This window comes from Hyperolius riggenbachi, chromosome 1 (assembly GCF_040937935.1).
Source record: "Hyperolius riggenbachi isolate aHypRig1 chromosome 1, aHypRig1.pri, whole genome shotgun sequence".
NCBI lineage: Eukaryota > Metazoa > Chordata > Amphibia > Anura > Hyperoliidae > Hyperolius > Hyperolius riggenbachi.
This window is the reverse complement of record NC_090646.1, coordinates 247,588,775-247,608,908: the sequence shown is the minus strand read 5'-3', so window position 1 is coordinate 247,608,908 and position 20,134 is coordinate 247,588,775. Positions and strand designations below refer to the sequence as shown.

General features: G+C 46.5%; 1 protein-coding gene across 1 annotated transcript in view; it reads left to right on the top strand.

The window, feature by feature from the left end:
- The first annotated feature begins 8,626 nt into the window (after positions 1–8,626).
- The window catches only part of SMARCAD1 (SWI/SNF-related, matrix-associated actin-dependent regulator of chromatin, subfamily a, containing DEAD/H box 1), a 168,856-nt gene continuing 157,348 nt past the window's right edge, over positions 8,627–20,134 (top strand). The window contains exon 1 of the mRNA XM_068232555.1: positions 8,627–8,726. The gene's annotated coding sequence lies outside the window, so the exon portion shown is untranslated. The remainder of the gene's footprint in view (positions 8,727–20,134) is intronic.

Below are 20,134 nucleotides of genomic sequence, written 5' to 3'. Positions count from 1 at the left end.
GAGTTGGGTATTAATTATGATGATTTTGCTTTTCACCTCCCGTTACTTTATTCTCAATATATATAAAGAAATCGAACTTCATGGAAATAAACATGTCTTGTGGTGAAGTAAACCAGTGATTAAAATAAATTACTCATGTATTTGTTAGCTGGAGGAAGACATATGAAGAGTAAAAATAGCAGACATATTTTCAATGTGCTACACTGGAAAGTTCAGTTAGTGACTATAGGCTAGATGTGTCAACATGCTTTTACTATAACTGTGGAAACGTTCCCACAGCTGCTATTCCAATTCAAAACTTTCAGGACAAGTTCAAACCTGATTGGTGGTTGAGGGAGCAGTAACTTCATATTTTAGTATGAACCATTCTTCACTGACACATCAGGCTTTGGCTGCCAGCTGTTTGACCTTCATCTGGACAGTTTGGATTTTGAGTTCTCTGTTCAGTTTTATTTTTTACTGTTGGGGCTCTGACTGCACAGAAAAATACAATTTGGGTTTCATCACAAAAGCTCTAGTGGTGCTCAGGCACTGTTCTCTACTTTTCTGACAACCCTGCGGTTGTACAGCAGAATTCTTTAGTGATCTGCTACTTCCATGATACCCAGCATCAGATGCATGGGCCGACTGGTTTGGCAGTAATTCTCAAATGCCATGCGTGGGTAAACACAGCTACTGCTTTCTGCACATGCGCACGTAACACTGTGAGGCAGGATGGACAGTGGATCAGGCCTTTGAAATGCTCTGGAACATCCACCCAGCTCATCGTTCATTTGTTCAGAGTGGCTAGTTCCAAACTGACGACAGAGAGCTTTGTCATGCTACACTGTATCATTGCTCCAGCAGAATTCAATAATGTACTCCTCAGGTGAATTTCTACCCATTTGGAGTAAGCAGAGACCAGAATTATCAGCTAGTTGTTCAAACATGGTGGAGAAATTGGAAAAAGTCTCACATTATTTGCTCAACATGCTGTAAGCCCCAGGCCTAAGATTCACCCTGGAACACAGCAGTGCCTAACTTGATCCTTTCTTCTGCGTAGGTCTTCCCCACAGCATCCTGTATGGGACAATAGACTGTTACCCCTGGCAGGCAATGGATTATTTTAATACTTGTGAGGACGAACCACAGAGGAGACAAGAAAAACAGATGACAGTGCAATGTGGAGAAATCTTTGTGGGGATTGATGGAGGATGCTGGTTCAATGAAGATGGAAATAGATATCTGGCTGAAGTGCAACCCAAGTGCTTGCAACCTTACGTGCACCAAATCCCATGCATGCTTGCACACATTTTAACGCGATACAGCACAGAAACATGCACACCCAGATTGTGGTCATAAGACCATGGACAGTACCACGTAAACGCACAGACCCACATGCACTCCCAAGACACTAATTAATATGACATAAATAATCACACACCTCTACTTTGCCCTAACTCAGCCCATCTTCCACAGGTTCTGTAGTATGTGTAGCTGTAGATAAAATTAAAGATCCAAAGATGGGTTGCCAATCCGATTCAGTATGAGTACATCATTCCCGTTGGTATAAAAGCTCATTCTCTGGAGCACACAGTAGATCAAATAAATGAAAGGTCACTAGCCATTGGCCTGACTTACTGTACACTATTCATCCAATCCTCCCTTGGCAAAACCATCACTGAACACGCAATTAGCCCTTGGCCTGTCCATCAAATAACAAATCCTTTAGCTGCCCAGCAGTGTCCACAGAATAAGTCCTTGATACACCTAGCACTGCTCACATAATGGAGGCCAGATACTTACCTAAGGAGAAGGAAGGCTATGGGTCCCATAGAGCCTTCCCGCTCCTCTCTCTGTCCTCTCGTTGCAGTGGCAGTTCCTCAGTTTAAATTCCCAGGCCACGAGGGACTCTGGAAGTCGTCGGGAGCTCCCAAAGACAGGCGACTCCATACTGCGCCTGCGTGAGCGTCGAGTGTGCTCCTCACAGGCGCAGTATGGAGCCACCCGTCTTTGGGAGCACTCGAGCTTCCGAAGACTTTCAAAACCCCCATTCAGCGATGGAAAACAGTATTTGACCAACTTGGTTAAATACTGCTACGGGGGAGCCAGAGCTGGAACGAGGGATCTGTGAAAGGAGCGGGAAGGCTCAGTAGGACCCAGAGCCTTTCCTCTCCTTAGGTAAGTATCTGTTTTTTTTTATGCAGGTTCCCATTCACTTTAAACAATACCAGTTGTGTGGCAGCCCTGCTGACCTCCTTGACTGCAGTAGTGTCTGCATCACCCACCTGAAACAAGTATGCAGCTAATCTTGTCAGATCTGACAATAACGTCAAAAACAACTTATCAGCATATGATTGTTCAGGGTCTATGGATAAAAGTATTAGAAGCAGAGGATCAGCAAGATATTGAAAAGAAATAAATATGGCAGTATCCATGGCTCTCTTGTTACAGTTGTCCTTTAAGGACCAGAGGCTGTTTGGTTAAAAAATGGGGCTTACCAACTTCACACCACAGGGACCCGCGATCACAGGGTCATTAGTCGATTGCATTGGCTCCTGACCCTGTAATCACGGGACTGGCTCATGGAGCTCTGCTGTCATGCTGACAGAGACGGGAGAGCGGAGTGATCGGCGGTAACGTGCTGCGTGGTAATTGAAATCTATGCCCTGGCAGGGATAACAGGTGCCAAACACGACACTGATTTCAATTAGTGTACCAAGGCACAGAAGTGTTTAAAAAAAAACCTTACATTATTATTTAATTAACCTACATACTCATGTATAAGCTGACCCCCCAACAGTTACATCAGAATACAGGAAAAAGTGATTAACCCGCGTATAAGCCGAGGGTAGGAAATGCAACAGCATGTGCATGCATAGTAGCTTGCGACTGGCTGAGTTGGCCAGTTTTCAGATGGGAAGAGAGGCTGAATGAAGCAGTGCAAAATGATGGTGAGGGATGAGGACTACATGGAGCTGGAAGAAGCTCCAGGTTAGTTACACTGGCCACATTTACGGTATTTCACTTTAGGTTCCCTTTAATATTTACAGTGATCATGTGCACAGGTGTTGTGTACAGCAGACTTCCAAATTCTACTGGAGATTTACTGTACTGCACCCTCCAAGCTCTGCCTGCCATCAGCCATGAGCAATGCTGTATACATTCAGAGTAAAGCACAGTGGAATACAGTTAAAATGCAGTTGACAGAGGTGCCAAGCGTATTTTGGACTCCGTGCTGTGTATCACTCCAGTTGTTTATTGCCTGAGGAAGCGGGATTTTGCCCGTGAAACGCGTTGCAACTTGTCTTTGGAGTATATAAATAAATTATTTATTACTTGAATCGACAGTACCTGTGTCTGTTTTGGGTTGGCTGGTCCACCACCGCATCCCGAATGTTTTAAACGTTTTAATGACTTTTATCCTACTGGCGCCTCTGTACAGCTCTACACATCAAGAATCCACCCTTGGTGGAAGGGTGGTACACCCTCTTTTTTTTCCTCTATCCACAGAGAGCGACGTCTTAATCCTGAGTGGAGACAGGCTTGGTCTCCCCACCTGCCTTTTCAGTGGTTGCCTTGGAGGTAACCCTGGTTTGTAAGTACAATACATATGTTTCATTATTATCATTCGCACTCCTCCAATACAAGCTACACTATATTGGGCTCTCGGTTTTCTACCTTTTATACTTGAAGTATGGAGAGCATTACCGATCAACACTGGTGGCAATGGATGCAGAAAGTTCAGGATGTGCTATGCTTGATATATATGAATAATGTACTATATATAATGTATTATCTAGGTCAGGCTGCAGGGTGCATCAATGAAATAAGGAAATGCCTCACCTTACGTTCCAGTACTTCGGTTGCAGAGCCTGCATAGTTCCCTTTGTAGTAGAGGGAGAATGTTTCCAGATCGAATTGAGTACAGTGTTACAGGGAGCGGAGTTGCAGGCGGAAGCCACTGGGGGCCGCGGGTGGTCCATGTGGTGAAGACCGCTAGGCAGCCTTGATGCACGTGACACTGGGATAGATCAAGCTGAGCTGGCCGACAGATCGTAGGATGCATTCAGTCAGAGGTAGCCAGAGAAATGCTTAGTACTACGGGGCGTATCAATAGGGGGTTCAGAGGTTGCAACCGCATAGGGCCCTTGGGCCAGAGGGGCCCTCCCTCAACTGCAATATATGCTCTCTATTGGTCCTGTGCTCATAATAATCACTTCTATAGATACTTTGAATATTGGTAATCATTAACAAAGTGCCCATTCCCTTTTTGCACCTCTGAAACTGTAGTTGCCATTGGCAGGTTTTGGTGCCCCGTAACAATTGTTATGTATAGAGTGCTAAGGGGGCCCCAATGTAAAACTTGCATCGGGGCCCACAGCTCCTTAGCTATGCCACTGGTACTAGATCTGGGAGTGAGGCCGAGCCAAGCTGACATGAGGAAGCTGTAAGCCAGGACACCAGAGCCGGTGCATAAAGGCCAGTAGAGCCGGGAGCCAGAAAGGATGGGAGCCAATGCGAGGAGCCAGCGAGGATGGGAGCCAATGAGGGGAGCCAGTGAGGATCAGAGCCAATGAGAGGCTGAAAGTTAGGGGGTCGGGTTGGACTACACTGATCGCTACAGACTGCACTCCGGGAGTGAGGTAGAGCCAAGCCGTCACGAGGAAGCTGTAAGCCAGGGGACCGAAGCCGGTGTACGGAGGCCAGAAGAGCCGGGAGCCAGTGAGGATCAGAGCCAATGAGAGGCTGAAAGTTAGGGGGCGGGTTGGACTACACTGGTCACTACAGGCTGCACTCCGGGAGTAAGGTAGAGCCAAGCCGTCACGAGGAAGCTGTAAGCCAGGGGACCGAAGCTGGTGTACTGAGGCCAAAAGAGCCGGGAGCCAGTGAGGATCAGAGCCAATGAGATGGGCTGGAAGTCAGGGGGTCGTGTTGGACTACACTGATCGCTACAGGCTGCATGCTGCCCCTGCTGCAGGCCACTCACAGGCAGCAATCCCCACAAATCTCAATAAAGCCACCAGCATCCAATCGGGCCTTACGCTAAGGTCAGTCCGCACATAACAAAAGTATATGACTCGCGTATAAGCCGACGGGGTAACTTTTCAGCACAAAATTAGGCTTATACGCAAGTATATATGGTATATAGAACCAATATCTGAATATCTCTTTCTGTACAGAATGTTATTCTGGGTTCAAAAGTTTTCTTGTGATGTTTTCTTGACTTCTGATGTTTTCTTACTTCTGACGTAATGCTGTTTACAAGTGACCCCAAAAAACAACTAAGAAAGATATATGAAATACTAGAAAGATGCAGTAATCTATCAGGATACAAAGTACCATTTTTTTTGCTTATGACTATAAAACTGTAACGATTGTGGAACTTTCTCCGTGATCAGCGCACAACGCGTGCGCTGATACGGCGGAAATCCTCCACAAGCGTATAATTGCAGGAACCCAGCAAAAGGTGCTACGCACCCGTAGAGGGAAATTCCTGTCGGCAGATGGCGCTGAGGAGTGCAGAGGAACCAATCCTCTGTACCTCCACAAATGCCAGACAGGAATTGTACGAAGCGCAGAACGCAATCGCAAGGGAAGCGATTGCGAATGAGAACGAGCAAAGGGACAGGTTGTATGTGTGTGTGCCAATCTAGTCACCACCCCGCGACAGCGCACACACAACAGCAGATACGAAACAGAAACGCAACCGCAAGAAAAGCGATTGCCAAAAGTGACACACGGCAGATCAGAACAGAATACGAGGATAGCAAAGGCACAGCAAATCATACAATGAGGAGATACGGAAAATAAGAAACGCTAAATGAACGCAAACACCGCACTCATTCGCAACAGTGCACGCGTTCATGCGCGGTCTCCACGTGATAAGCACAATAGAGACAAGCACGCCTAACTAACCATCGACAGACAAACATGTAACAGAGGACGCGCGCGCTTGCTTAACGGTTACCTCACCGAGCCTCCAGCAAGCGTTCGTAGCAGACAAGACAGACACACGAAAACAGGGACAAGCGAGAGATAGGATCCACAGCACTAGCGAAAGTGGCTAGCGCGATCCAGAAAGACAGAACAGCAGGATCCACAGTACTAGCGCAGGATGCTAGTGCGATCCAGGTACAGAGTAGCAGAACAGAAGGATCCACAGCACTAGCGCTAGGCGAGTGCGATCCAGGCAGACAGAGTAGCAGAACAGAAGGATCCACAGCACTAGTAAAAGTGGCTAGCGCGATCCAGGTACAGAGTAGCAGAACAGAAGGATCCACAGCACTAGTGCAGGCTGCTAGTGCGATCCAGGTAGACAGAACAGAAGGGGCTACCAGTAACAACCGCTGTTCCGGTAAGCACCCAGACACACAGAATGATTTCCTGTCGACCACCGCTGGGACAGGACAATCGCAACAGACAAACAAAACAGATAAGCAATCCTAACTGCACTAAGGAAACCTGCCCAGTGCAGTTTCCAGGGATTACTCTAAGCTGATATACAAACAATGAGCAAGGCTGACACTCTCCAGAGTGTTTCACAGGAAGACTCCTTATGACCAGCCAAGCATTGTGGGAAACACATAGTACTTATAGTACACGCCTCCAATTAATGTGGCCAAGCAATTTGCATGACAACGTATGCAAATTCCTCTGCAAGCACAAGCTGCAAAACTGACAGAAGCTCTTCTTTCCAGAGTCCTGCAGCATGCAAACCTAAACAATGGTCAAAAAGCTGCCTGCCCGCACAGGCAGCTGAGCAGATCATTACAAAAACGAATCTAGGTTTACAGGGCAAATATACTGTATATGCTAAACCTGGTGCACCCATGCTCCAGGAGCAGCCTGTAGTTGTTCTCCCCCAATTATTGTGTCTCCTGCTGACCCCAGTGTGTCCCCTTCTGTCCCTGTGTGTCCTCTTCTGCCCCGTTTGTCCTCCACTCCCCCCCCCAATCCTCGGCACTGGAGCTGTAAATTAGATGGGCCGAGCTACCGTTTCTCATGGTTATGCATGTGGGAAAAGGCAGGCATGGGGGGAGGGGAGCAGAGGAGAAATAAGGGACAATGCAGGGAGTCCCCGGCATTGCGGTGGGTTCTTGGTTCATATTGGCAAAATGCTTTCCAAACAACTGTCCTTTAGAAAAGTGCTGTGCTTGTAATGTAAACCAGACCTTCAAGTACACTTGAAGTGAGAGGTACATAATGGTTGCCATATTTATTTCAATTTAAAATTAATTCTGTGGTCTGTATTTGTCCTCCCTCCCCACAGTTCCCTGGTTCCTCCTCCCTCCCCAATACAGTTCCATAGTGGTCTAGTACCCCCCCCCACACACACACACACACATGCGCTTTCCAGGTAGTCTAAGTGTATAAGAAGAGTCGATAAGCGGTGGAGGGAGTTTGAGGATGCGGGGAGGGGAGCCAACTTCATTTCTCCCTCCCTCTCCATGGACCCCCCTCCTGTGTCTCCCTATTTCAGAGTAAAGTGCAGCGGTTTAGTTTGAGCAAATCTCACCTCATCCCAATCACATCTTCATCCATCCTCACCAGCCAACTGCTTTTTGTTTGCTCTGTATCTGAATGTCCCTTGTAATCACGTGATATGCAGAACTGGAAGCAGTGAGTGGCCAGCTGGTGAGGAGGATTGACAGAGACACGATCGGGATCAGGTGAGACTTGCTCAAGTCGCACCACTGTGCTTTACTCTGCACAGGAGGAGGACCCATGAAGTGGGAGGGAGGAATGAAGTTGACCGCCCTTCCTGCGTTCTAGGCCTCCCACACTGCTAATCGGCCTGGCCCCAGCTGTGCAGGAGGAGGTGGCCCAGGATACAGAAGGTGATGAAGGACACGGGACCATGCCTCCTATCCCGAGACAGTCCTGGTGAAATTGGGACAGTTGGGAGGCATGCATAGTATTGTTTACAGCCTAGCAGAATTTGTGACCCAGAGAACTTTAGTGTTAGGTGGGGGAGAGGAGAGCATATTAGTGTTAGTCAGCTTGTTCCATTTACCAATAAACAAATCACAAGAGAAGGTGGTCTGGGACAAAGGGGAAAAGGGTCGCCAGGATACAGGACCTTGCCCCCCAACCCGGGATAGTCCTGGCGAAATTGGGACAGTTGGGAGGCATGGGTTTGTGTTATATATTTTGAAAAATAGGTGCTTGGGGGGAAGGGGGGGGGGGGGGTGGATTGGAGGATCCTTGAGGACAGGACGTCTGCAGGGGCCGATAGAAGCCCCAGGTAAATGAAAGTTAAAAAAAAACAAAAACCTTTAAAATCTGTTGGCTCTCATACTACCTGCTACTAGCTAAAATAAAATCTGGGTACATGTACGCACATAGGGTTTAGAAATTATTATTTTAACTATTTGTTTTAGATTGTGCATCTCTCACACAAGACAATAGAGAGACAATAGAGAGGCAAAGCACAGAGGTATTGCTTTGCACAGTAAAGACTTGCGAGTGTGATGCAGTTGGAGTTCCACTTAACGAATTACTCGCTTTCCCGTAATATACACGCATTAATTCTTAGTGCGTTATTCTGGGCAGGTAAACTACACCGGTACTTCCTCCTGTTACGCAGCCGCAGCATCCAAGGACTGTAGCGAGCGTATGCTTGCGTGTGCAACGTCATCCGTGCGCCTCACGTACTGTCTACCCGGTGTGAATGCTGTCGTCATCAGGCTGCGCGCTGGTGTACCCCCGAGAAGCCGCGGGAAGCAGAGAGAGATAGAGGGGAGGTGAGTGACTTGTAGCAGGCGGCGGCTGAGGAGAGCGTGTATGCCCGGCGGGCGGAGGAGGGAAGGAAGCCGGCTGGATGGTGCTGAGCCTTTGTGTGCTGTAATGATGACAGCGTGTGAGAGAGCGCTGCGTATGGGGACAACAGAGGCAGAGCCATTATTATGCTGCCAGCCAGCTCTCCCTATGGACATAGTCTGTTTTTGCCTCTAAATATACTGCGGCAAACATCACTGGTGCTATTGTTATGAGTTTAGGTGTCAGAAACCTATCAGGGCGCTCTGCAAGCTATGCGTGCTGTCAAACGGCGTCTGGCTAAGTAACACTGCAAGAATGTTTATTGTTTCTATATCTATAAGTGGATATAATGATGATGTTATTATAAATTGTGTACCTTGTGCTAGAGAAATTCAGGCCAAGTTATGTGGTACCCCTGGTGTCAATCTGCTTTGTACTTGCTTTGTAGAATGCTTTGGCAGTTATATAATAGGTCTTGTTTCAAGGTTCATAAGTAACAGTTATGGTCCATTTGTAAGGATGAAACATTTTCTGTTATACTGTTCTCCATAGCTTGAACATTACTGAAGGTTTACTGTTAAGCCTTGTTTCCATCTGTACGCTTCTGTCCGCTTTTTATCAGCACATCAATGTTACAGATGGATACATGTTGCTGAAAAGCGGATAGAAGCGCACAAATGGAAACAAGGCCTAGTGTTGCCTGTCAAGATTGAATTCAATTCTGTCAGCTGTATTGTGAGGCACAATCAATTCCAGAGGTGGGTTGCTCTGGAATACAAAGTGATGTGTTCTGCTATTGGGAGGGGAGGAGGCACAGCTTCTGGCAGGGTAAGAAGGGGAACAGTGCATTTGGGGGTCACTGGCATTTAAAGATCCAATGTGGCAAGCAGTGTATCAACTTGTTGCTCTGGTATATAAAAAAAAATAGTGTACTGTTACTATGGGGAGCGTAATGTAAAATCTAGGGCATTAAGCTTCCAGCAATAATTAACTTTTAAACTTGAGCATTTTCTAGTTTTGGCTTCTGTTTACTTTTCAGGAGAGCCATGGCTGCATTTGACTGCCATTCGGCTGCTTGATTTGCATACATAAACATTGGTCTGTTAAAGCGGATCCGAGATGAAAAACTAACTATAACAAGTAACTTGTCTATATATCTTATCTAAAGTTTAGATACATTTATGTTTACACAGAATATCTAGCTGCAAACCGCTTCAAAAGTTTGATTATTTATTCCTGTGATACGAGGGCAGCCATGTTCTGTTTGTCACATTGTCACAGGCTGAGGGCTGGAGATGCTATCAGCTTGCCTGTGTGTAAATTCAGTCCCATCTCCTCCTCCCCTCTGCCTCTGAAATCAATGGCTAGTAACCTCCTCTTCATTCTGCCCAGACTGAGCTCCCATAAGCCAAGGCACCAAAGGAGCTGTGGGTGAGGCTTGCTTAGTTTATAGAGAATTAGAGTATTAAAAAAAAGTATTTGGCTTGAGGAATGCCCTGTAAACTATATGAAAGGAACACAATTATGCAATGAGTAAAAGTTTATCTCGGATCCACTTTAACTCTTGCTATGAGAAGAAAATGATCATAGGCAAGTTTTCAAGTAAGCTTTGTACTGTATTGCAGGCAGGGCTGTGGAGGCGGTACAAAAATCCACCGACTCCGACTCCTCAGTTCAGGATTCCTCCGACTCCTCTAATTTGCATATTACAATCTTGTTGATTGAAAGTATGTAACATGAAATTCGTCTCAACTGCCAACACTTAGGAATTTTAAAAGAGAACTGAAGTGAGAAGGATATGTAGACTGCCATATTTATTCCCTTTAGTCATAGACTAAAACTAGTCCTTGGTAAGAGTACTTGTAAAAGGTACAGACCGGAACAAAGAACATCTATCAGGCCCTAGGCAATGTAACTGTGGGTACATGTAAGAGTGATGTGCAGGTACTCTGCAGGGAAATGAGGGGATTCTTCCTCTATTACACATTCTTCATGCACAATCTGAACCAGGTTTATGGGTGATAGACAACACCTCTGTGTTCAATGTGCACAACATTCTCTGTGGATTCCCTGCAGCTCTGTGGAGAGTGCATATGTAGAGTATAGTACTACTGTGTAACAAAGTAAGCCTGAGACAGATGAAATCAAAGTTTTATACATACCTGGGGCTTCCTCCAGCCCCCTTCAGGCTAATCAGTCCCTCGCTGTCCTCCTCCGCCACCTGGATCTTCTGCTATGGGTCCAGGTACTTGAGCCAGTCGGGTGTAGTGCGCATGCACACTCCACCGCTGGGAGCATACTACACCTGCGCAGCACTATTGCGCAGGTGCAGAACGCTCCTGGCTGTGGAAGCGGCATGCAGCCGGACTGCGCTGATTGGCTGAATTACCAGGAGTCATAGCAGAAGATCCAGGTGGTGGAGGTGGACAGCAAGAGACTGATAAGCCTGAAGGGTGCTGGAAGAAGCCCCAGGTATGTATAAAACTTTACTTTTCATCCTTCTCAGGTACCATTTAATTCGTAGTCACCAAACCAAATTTTAACATCAAATTATTTGATTTCACGAGCATACATTTGCATAAGTCAGAATCCACGCAGAATTATTTCCATCTCATTGACCATCTCTATAAGTGACACGGCTACACATCAGGCTTTATACTTGCAGCATAGATGTTATTTCGTATATATAAGAGATTCCTGTGTACACATCATATACACAGTCACAATCAGATGTGTATATCTGACTTTAAAAATACGGGACTGCTTTATTGGGCAATATGAGAGAATGCAGGCCCGGTGCCTCTCTGCACAATTCTGCTTGCAGCATAGGAGGAGATGAGCCGATGATAGCCGGGTGCTCACCAAAACTAGCCGGGTGGAGCACCCGGCTAAAAGAGCCTGGGGAGAACACTGACCTCCATATCCCTCTCACCTCGGGTTCCTTTAAAAGCACTGTAGGTGTCTGCTTTAGCACTTTGTTATAAGATGGAGAATTGCTTTTGAACTTCTGTTCATTGATTATCTAAAGAGTCCAAAAGCCAGCTGACTCCATGACACACAAGTTTTCTCAGTATATAGCATGTATATAGCCACCCTAGTGCATCACTTGAAGATTTGAACATTCCTCAGCTTTTATTTACATTTGAGCAAAAAGTGTCCAGTGACCACAAGGTTCTGTGAAGTGGTTGTGCAGCCACGGTTGGGGCCTCCCCACAACTCGGACAGCACAGTTTCCATCCCTCCAATTTTTTTTTTTTTTTTTTCATAACAGCAGAGCTAATTTTCACACACTAGTAACCGCAGTAGCATGTGTCAAAAGCAGTGTAGGGTAGGCCATGGAACCTGGTGGAGTTACCACAGCAAAAATAAAATAAATTACGAATAGCAGGAGGTTGTGCAAAGCGTTGGTCAGGCCCAGCAATATCAGCCATTTCATGTCCCCCTCTCGCTGACAACAGGGGCCAGGAAATCGCTTTCAATCCAAGCATGGTTCATTTTTAGGAAGGTGTGTATGTCCACAAACGAGAGCAAACAAGAGAAGAGCACTTCTCCATGACCACGCCACCAGACGCATTGAAGCCTCTTTGAGAGCATGCTGGAAGGGGGGCAGGACAGGACTTCCAGGGCATACTGGGCAAGCTCCCTCCAGATGTTCAGCCTCTTGACCCAGTATTCCTTAGGGTCCACTGGGTTCTCGGTGTCAAAGCTACTGAAGGACCCCTTGTAGTCAGCCACTATGCGGGTCAGCTGCAGGTGCTGCCCTCTCTGGGCAGCTCCACCATGTAGAGTCGCCTGGTGAGACTCAACAGATCTCCTGGGCGCCTGCTAATGCTGGCCATAGGCACCTGCTGGATTAGCTGGACGGGGAGGGGGTTGATGGAAGGCTGGGGAAAGGCTTCCTTCAGTCTACGAATCAGGGCCGCCTGCAACTTCATTGTTTGACACTCAGTGTTTGAATGTGTCATGAATTGCCACAGCTTCCCCTTCAGCTGTGGGTCCAGGATCATGGTGATCCAGATGTCCTCCCTCACACACATCTGAATTGCCCGGGGTTCCTGCGCAGACAACACAGCATGTGCGCTCCAATGGAAAAGAGGTGTGCCATGTCAGCCACATCTGCGTGTCCCCTCTCCCCCCCCCCCCACTAACAGACGATAACCCTATACTCATCTGCCTGCTGAGCTGGGGTGTCGACTTGCCTTCCCCAACCGCACACCACTGCAGTGGTGCTTGACCGTCCCACCCCCCCAGTGCAGTGAGGTCAGGGACCTCCAACTCCCCTCCTCCACCACCTGCAAGACCTTATCCTCCTGAGAGGTGGACTGTGCAGCTGCCAGCTATCCAGCTGGCTCAGGGCTGCCTCTTCCAGCAGATTAACCACCACCCTGTCCAGAAGGCAAACCGTGGGCACTCGCTCCCAGCTCACCATGTTGGACCCCTGCAGGAAGGGAGCCAACTCTAGGTACACCTGCTGCATCTGTCACCAGTCCGCAGCAGGAATGATCTGGAGACTTGTGGTGCCGTACAGTCTTGTCCATGATGTAGCAGGTGACTGTCCTCCTGTGCTGGCACAGCCACTCCAACATCGCTGGGGTGGAGTTCCAGCATGTTGGCACATCAATCACGAGCCAGTGTGCTGTCAGGCCCCCATTCTGCTACAGTGAGTCCAGGGTCCCCGAGGCAGTGGTGGAAATGAACAATTTTCCGCGCCAATTCCAGCAGATTGTCCAATCCTGGGTAGGTGCGCAGGGACCTCTGCACCATCAGGTTCAGGACATGGGCCAGACAGGGGATGTGGGTCAAGTCTCCACTGCGGAGGGTGGCCAGCAGCTTGGCCCCGTTGTCGGACACCACACAACTGACTCTGAGGCCTCTGAGGGTCAGCCACCTCTGCTCCCAGAGGTTACCCAGGATGTTGGCGGCCATCCAGCTTTTCTTTTCTCAGGCTGACCGTTACCAGCAGCACTTGGCAGTGGCGGTGCTTCATGTTGCTGCTGAGGCGGGCATGCTTGTGGGTTGTGTCTGCACCAGTGTAGATGCTTGCGGGGTGTGTCCACGTCAGTGGAGGGAACTGGATCAGAGGAGGCTGCTGCATTTTCCCGGGGCACCACCAACTGGTCTTCTGCTGAAGCCTCGCCCCCTTCCACCAATGTGACCAAGTGGGCAGTGAAGGAGAGGTAGCGCTCCTGTCTGTAGCGGCTGCTCCAAGAGTCCATGGTCACATGGACCTGCTTGCACACAGAGTGATCGAGTGAAAGGGTCATGTTTGCGACCACAAACTGGTGCAGTGCTGGAATCGCCATGCGAGAGAAATAGTGGTGGCTGGGGATACGCCCCTCTGGGATCCCATACTGCACGAGAGCACATGCATATCATTCCCCTCCTGCACAAGGGAATATGGCAGGAGCTTAGGAGCACATGGCCCAGGCAAGTAACCTGTTCAGCTTCTGGATGGGCCTGTTGCTGGGAGTCAGAGTCTTGGTCACACCCGGAAAAGTGTCGCTGAGCAGGGTCTGCTGCTGCCCTGCAGAGGAGGACATTGACTGGCTGCCCTCACCAGCCTCAATTTCTGCGGGAGCTCTGGAGGGTGCACTGGAGGGAGTAGTGCGTTTATGCGCTCCTGCTGCTGGATGAGCAGGTGGGTGGGATGCTGCTGCTGAAGGCTGCACAGTGGTTATCCTGCTCTGACCACCAGCTTCCTTCAGCCTCTCAAACTCACTGTACTCCCTAAGGTGGTGGCTTTTCAAGTGGATCTGGAGGTCTGCAGTACCCATCTTGGGAGGATTCTGACCTCTGCTGAGAGTGGCTTTGCAGGAGTTGCAAACTGCAAAACTCATCCAGGTTGGACACATGGAAATAATTCCAGATTGGAGACATGAACACCCCCTTGCGGCTTGAAGTGGGTGCGGGTCTTCTTCTGATTGGGGGTTGGCTGGTGGTGTCAGCAGCTGAATCAGCAGGCTGTGGCTCCTGGTTTCCATGCCCACTGCTGGCCTTGCACTTGGCCGCCATGCTACTCTGTCCCACCCTCTCATGCATGCCTCCGCTCCTCTGCTAGTGCCTCTTTCTCTGAGCTGCCGGAGAACTGAGGCACAAAAGCAGGGTCCTGCAACTCCTCATACTCCTCAAACAGCTCCTCTGACCACCCCACCACCTCTTCCACCCCAACATCCCCTGCCTCAGGCCGCCACTCAGCCTCAAAATCCGGTTGTGCTTGGCCCAGCACAACATTATCCTCCTCCAGTTCCACACCCTGAAATAGGCCCAGCATCTCCTCAACAACGGCCCTCAACTTGCTCCCGCTTGCTGGACTGAACGGCAATCCGATTTCGTCCAGGGAGGGGCAGGCTGCTGGACAAGTGCGGTGGAGTACTGGCTAGCACTCTCGCCTTGCAGCGCTGGGTCTCCGGTTCAAATCCCAGCCAGGGCAACATCTGCAAGGAGTTTGTATGTTCTCCCCTTGTCTCTGTCGGTTCTTCTGGGCACTCCGGTTTCCTCCCACATCCAAAAACATAGAGATAAGTTAATTGGCTTCCCTCTAAATTGGCCCTTGACTACGATACATGCACTACATAATACATACATAGACATATGACTATGGTAGGGATTAGATTGTGATTCCCCTCTGAGGGACAATAAAGTGACAAGACAATATACTCTGTACAGCACTGTGGAAGATGTCGGCACTATATAAATACTAAATAATATAATATACACTCGCCTAAAGGATTATTAGGAACACCATACTAATACGGTGTTTGACCCCCTTTCACGTTCACAACTGCCTTAATTTATTCAACAAGGTGCTGAAAGCATTCTTTAGAAATGTTGGCCCATATTGATGATAGGATAGCATCTTGCAATTGATGGAGATTTGTGGGATGCACATCCAGAGCACGAAGCTCCTGTTCCACCACATCCCAAAGATGCTCTATTGGGTTGAGATCTGGTGACTGTGTGGAACGCATTGTCATAGCACAGTGAACTCATTGTCATGTTCAAGAAACCATTAAATGATTCAAGCTTTGTGACATGGTGCAATATCCTGCTGGAAGAAGCCATCAGAGGATGGGTACATGGTGATCATGAAGAGATGGACATGGTCAGAAACAATGCTCAGGTAACACGTGGCATTTAAACAATGCCCAATTGGCACTAAGGGACCTAAAGTGTGCCAAGAAAACACCCTCCACACCATTACAACACCACCCTGCACAGTGGTAACAAGGCATGATGGATCCGTGTTCTCATTCTGTTTACGCCACATTCTGACTCTATCGAGACTCATCAGACAGGCAACATTTTTCCAGGCTTCAACTGTCCAATTTTGGTGAGCTCGTGCAAATTGTAGCCTCTTTTTCCTATTTGTAGTGGAGATGAGTGGTACCCGGTGGGGTCTTCTACTGTTGTAGCCCATCCGCCCCAAGGTTATGCGTGTTGTGGCTTCACAAATGGCTATTTCAGTCAACGCTGCTCTTCTATCAGCTTGCATAATCTGGCCCATTCTCCTCTGACCTCTAGCATCAACAAGGCGTTTTTGCCCACAGGACTGCCGCATACTGGATGTTTTTCCCTTTTCACACCATTCTTTGTAAACCCTAGAAATGGTTGTGCTTGAAAATCCCAGTAACTGAGCAGATTGTGAAGTACTCAGAATGGTCCCTCTTGCACCAACAACCATGCCACACTCAAAATTGCTTAAATCACCTTTCTTTCCCATTCTGACATTGTTTAGAATTCAGGAGATTGGCCTCGATTCATCAAGACTTAGCGAATTTGTTAACAGTTTGGTAAAATACCAAATTTGTTAACTTCATTTCAGGATTCATCAAAGTTATCTACAGCTGTTAGCGAACATTCGCTAACGATTCGGTAACGATTCGTTAATGATTCGCTAAAACGGAAGAAAGTGCAATTCACGAAAATGAAAGTGGGCGTGGTTTAGCGTTACATTTAGGATTAGTTATCTCCTTCACTGCTCTGTCGTTATTCCTGTCAGATCATTGCTGACAGAGAAGATGGAGCCATTTGAAGTGGTTATGTATCAGCTGAGAGTGATTCAAAGGTGCAGAAGGGCAAGAATAAGGTCTACAATCGTATCAATTTGCAAGAGAATAGATTTATTTGCTATAACAGGACATCTGCATTTCTCTTGAATCATCTTGTAAGAGAACACAGGCAGTGCCAGGGTTAACTAATTTGCTAGCTGCACTATATTTTTTTAGAAAAGGCTCCGATCAAATTGTGGGATTGTCCCAAGCCACTTACAGAATCCTGGTCCAGGTGTTAAGCCCTATTCAGAATGTTGCTACGTAGTGCTCAAAGGACTGCCTTTTACCCACAATTCCATGGGAATCTTATGGCCTTGTGTTAAATTACTGCTGTAAAATGGAAATATCGACACGTTACCGAATGGTTACCGATTGGTTACCGAATTCACACCGAATGAGGAAAAACCTTGATGAATACAACTAGAAATCGCTAAACTTCGAATTCGGTAATTTAACAAACTGGAAAAAGTTATCTCAAAGAGAATGATGAATCGAGGCCATTGTCTTGACCAGGACCACACCCCTAAATGCATTAAGTCTATTCTTAACTCAAGACTCTGAAGAATTATGGGAATTGGTTTAAAGCAGTGTTTCCCAACCCTGTCCTCAAGGCCCACCAACAGTGCATGTTTTGTGAAAACCCGCAGAGGTAGTTAATCAGCCCTACTTGGACACTAATTACCCCACCTGTGCATGTTCATGGTCTCCTGCAATACATTGGCAGGCCTTGAGGACAGGGTTGGGGAGCTCTGGTTTAAAGCAAGATTACAGTCAAGTTTTCCCCTCTTTAATTGATTTGCCATTATGTTGTAATAACTAAAGACTCCTGTTTAAAAAAAAAAAAAAAAGTAAAGCCTCTCTTTACCCAAAAAATGAATTTTACGTCTAATTCCTAACTATATTAGAGCTTTTACAAACAACCTGAAAAGAGAAATCTCATGCTGGTATCAAACTGTAGCAGACAAAATAGTAGACGTCAAAACTTCAGTAACCCAGATGCAAATCGAAAGAGCTTCCTGCCCAATCAGCAAAAACTACATTTTGCACTGAGAAACATTTTCACAAAATATATAGATTAGACCAGGGTGTCAAACTCAAATATGAAGTGGACCAAAATTAAACACTGGAACCAAGCGAGGGCCTGCCTCAATGTCTAGTGGCCACCTCCCTCCCTGGTGTATAGTGACCCCGTCCCTCCCCTATACAGTTCTTATACATTTCTCTGGTGCCTAGTGGCCCTCATCCCTCCCCTTTACGGTTCCCTGGTGTCTAGTGGCCCTCTATACATTTCCTGTACATTTATCTGGTGTCTAGTGTCCTTCCTCCCTCCCCTATACATTTTCCTGGTGACTAGTGACTCCTCTCTCCTTCCTCTATACATAATGCAAAGTGGGAAAACCACTTGAGGGCCACATTTGATGGCTCTGCAGGCCAGATTAGTTTTACATTGTATGGGTTAGATACTTATAGATAGACTCCTCACAAGTTCTTTTCAGACAGTCAAACCCCCCCCCCCCCCCCCTTTATGTTGGAGAAATTTTAAAGGTATTTAGTCACTTATATGAATATATTATGGTGCTGTCTTTTTATTCAAGAGGTTTGGACCATGGTGTCTGCACTTATAAGTGAAATAATAAGATACTCTATACCACCACATACTGCATTGGACTTTTACATATTAACTAAGGTGCAATTCAATCCCTACACAGATTGTTGGTCTCCCATATATTATGTACCACTAGACTACAAATCCTAAACACATGGAAGTCAGATACAACCACCTTCAAATCGCAAAAAGTGTCTCAAATCAAAGATTTAAAGATTAAAGTTAACTGTTTTTTTTTTTTCAAGACTAGCTCAGCTAAAACTATAATTCCTATATAATAAACCATACCACAGTGGCAAACACCTTAGTTTCCTTTTCTTAACCTGAGCCAGTTGCTTTCTATTTACAGTAATTAGTTGAAACTTCATGCCCATTCTCTTTGGTCCTTTTATACATGCAGTGCAGAATCTGGAAAATGTTAATGCCAGGCCTGTGGAGTAGAAGAGTTGGAGACATTTTTGGATACCTGGAGTAGGAATCTGTGGTTTCATAAACTGAGGAGTTGGGTGATTTTTATACCGACTCCACAGCCCTGGTTAATGCACAAGGAATCTTTCTACTCATTTATTGCATGGACTTTCAATTGTTCTTTCAGTCTAATGTTTCTCAGTAAAAACATTTATATCTCAAACCCAGTCAGTGTTATGTAAACCAAGTATGATAATTGGAATACACAGTTGTATCTTTATAGCATATGTTATATTATGTACCTGTGCATTTGTGATGTAAGAGAACATTTTATCTAATACTTGCATTTCTCAATCCATGTTCTGTTTTCTTTCTGTACATTTTTCAATAAAAATTTAAATATAAAACCATTTTAGCCACTTTTTTTTTAATAAGCATTTAACACTTCCCTTGGAGGCTTACCATGGAAATGAGCTGCAGGGACTGTGCTTTTACTGAACTCTCTCTGTGAGGAATTTTCTTTTTAACCTAAGTGCAGAAGATTCTGTGTGACAGTAAAGATGTGTACACGCGCACAATTGACAATCCCTCAGGTACAGACTAGCCAGCAAGCTCATGGTGACCCAGAACTCATTGGAGTGTGTGAGGGGCTACAATGGTCCTAAAAGCCCCCTTACTAAGATGCTAAGAAAAATAAAAGTTTGCTTTCTTAAAACAGAAAGAATTTACGCTAATTCAGATTGGAGTGAGCTCTGAGATGTCTCCCAGTGCATCACTGCTGAATATATGCAAATCAACCATTGTTACCCTTTGAAGCTAAGCACACCTCCAGAACCGCTGGAATGCAATGATGTGTCAGCTTGTTAATTTGTACAGAGCCATAATAATCCAACACTCATACAGATTGTTTCGGATTGTTTGATCCTCATCAGTGCATTGCATGTATTAATTTTTGTTCTATGGAGTAGGGCTTGTAACACCGATAGGTACAGACTAACCAGCAAGCTCATGGTGATAGTTTTGGAGCCGATTTTGTGAAATTGGACCGCCTACAATCTGTACATGTAAAAATTCTATCATGCTTGGCTAGTGCTATATCCCTTTGTGCTGCATTTTTTCCCCCCAGATAATGTTGCCCATCCTCCCTAGAACAGGGCAAGGACATGAAACTTGTATGGTAGTTCTGCGCTTTTGCCCATTTGTATTACAAAAACCATTGTTCCATCTTTTATAGTTTTTAAGATATTAAAGTTTGTATAAGGGTCAAAAGTTCACTAAGCCTGCCTATATCAGGGTACATCTGGATGAGCGTTTGACCTTCCCAAAA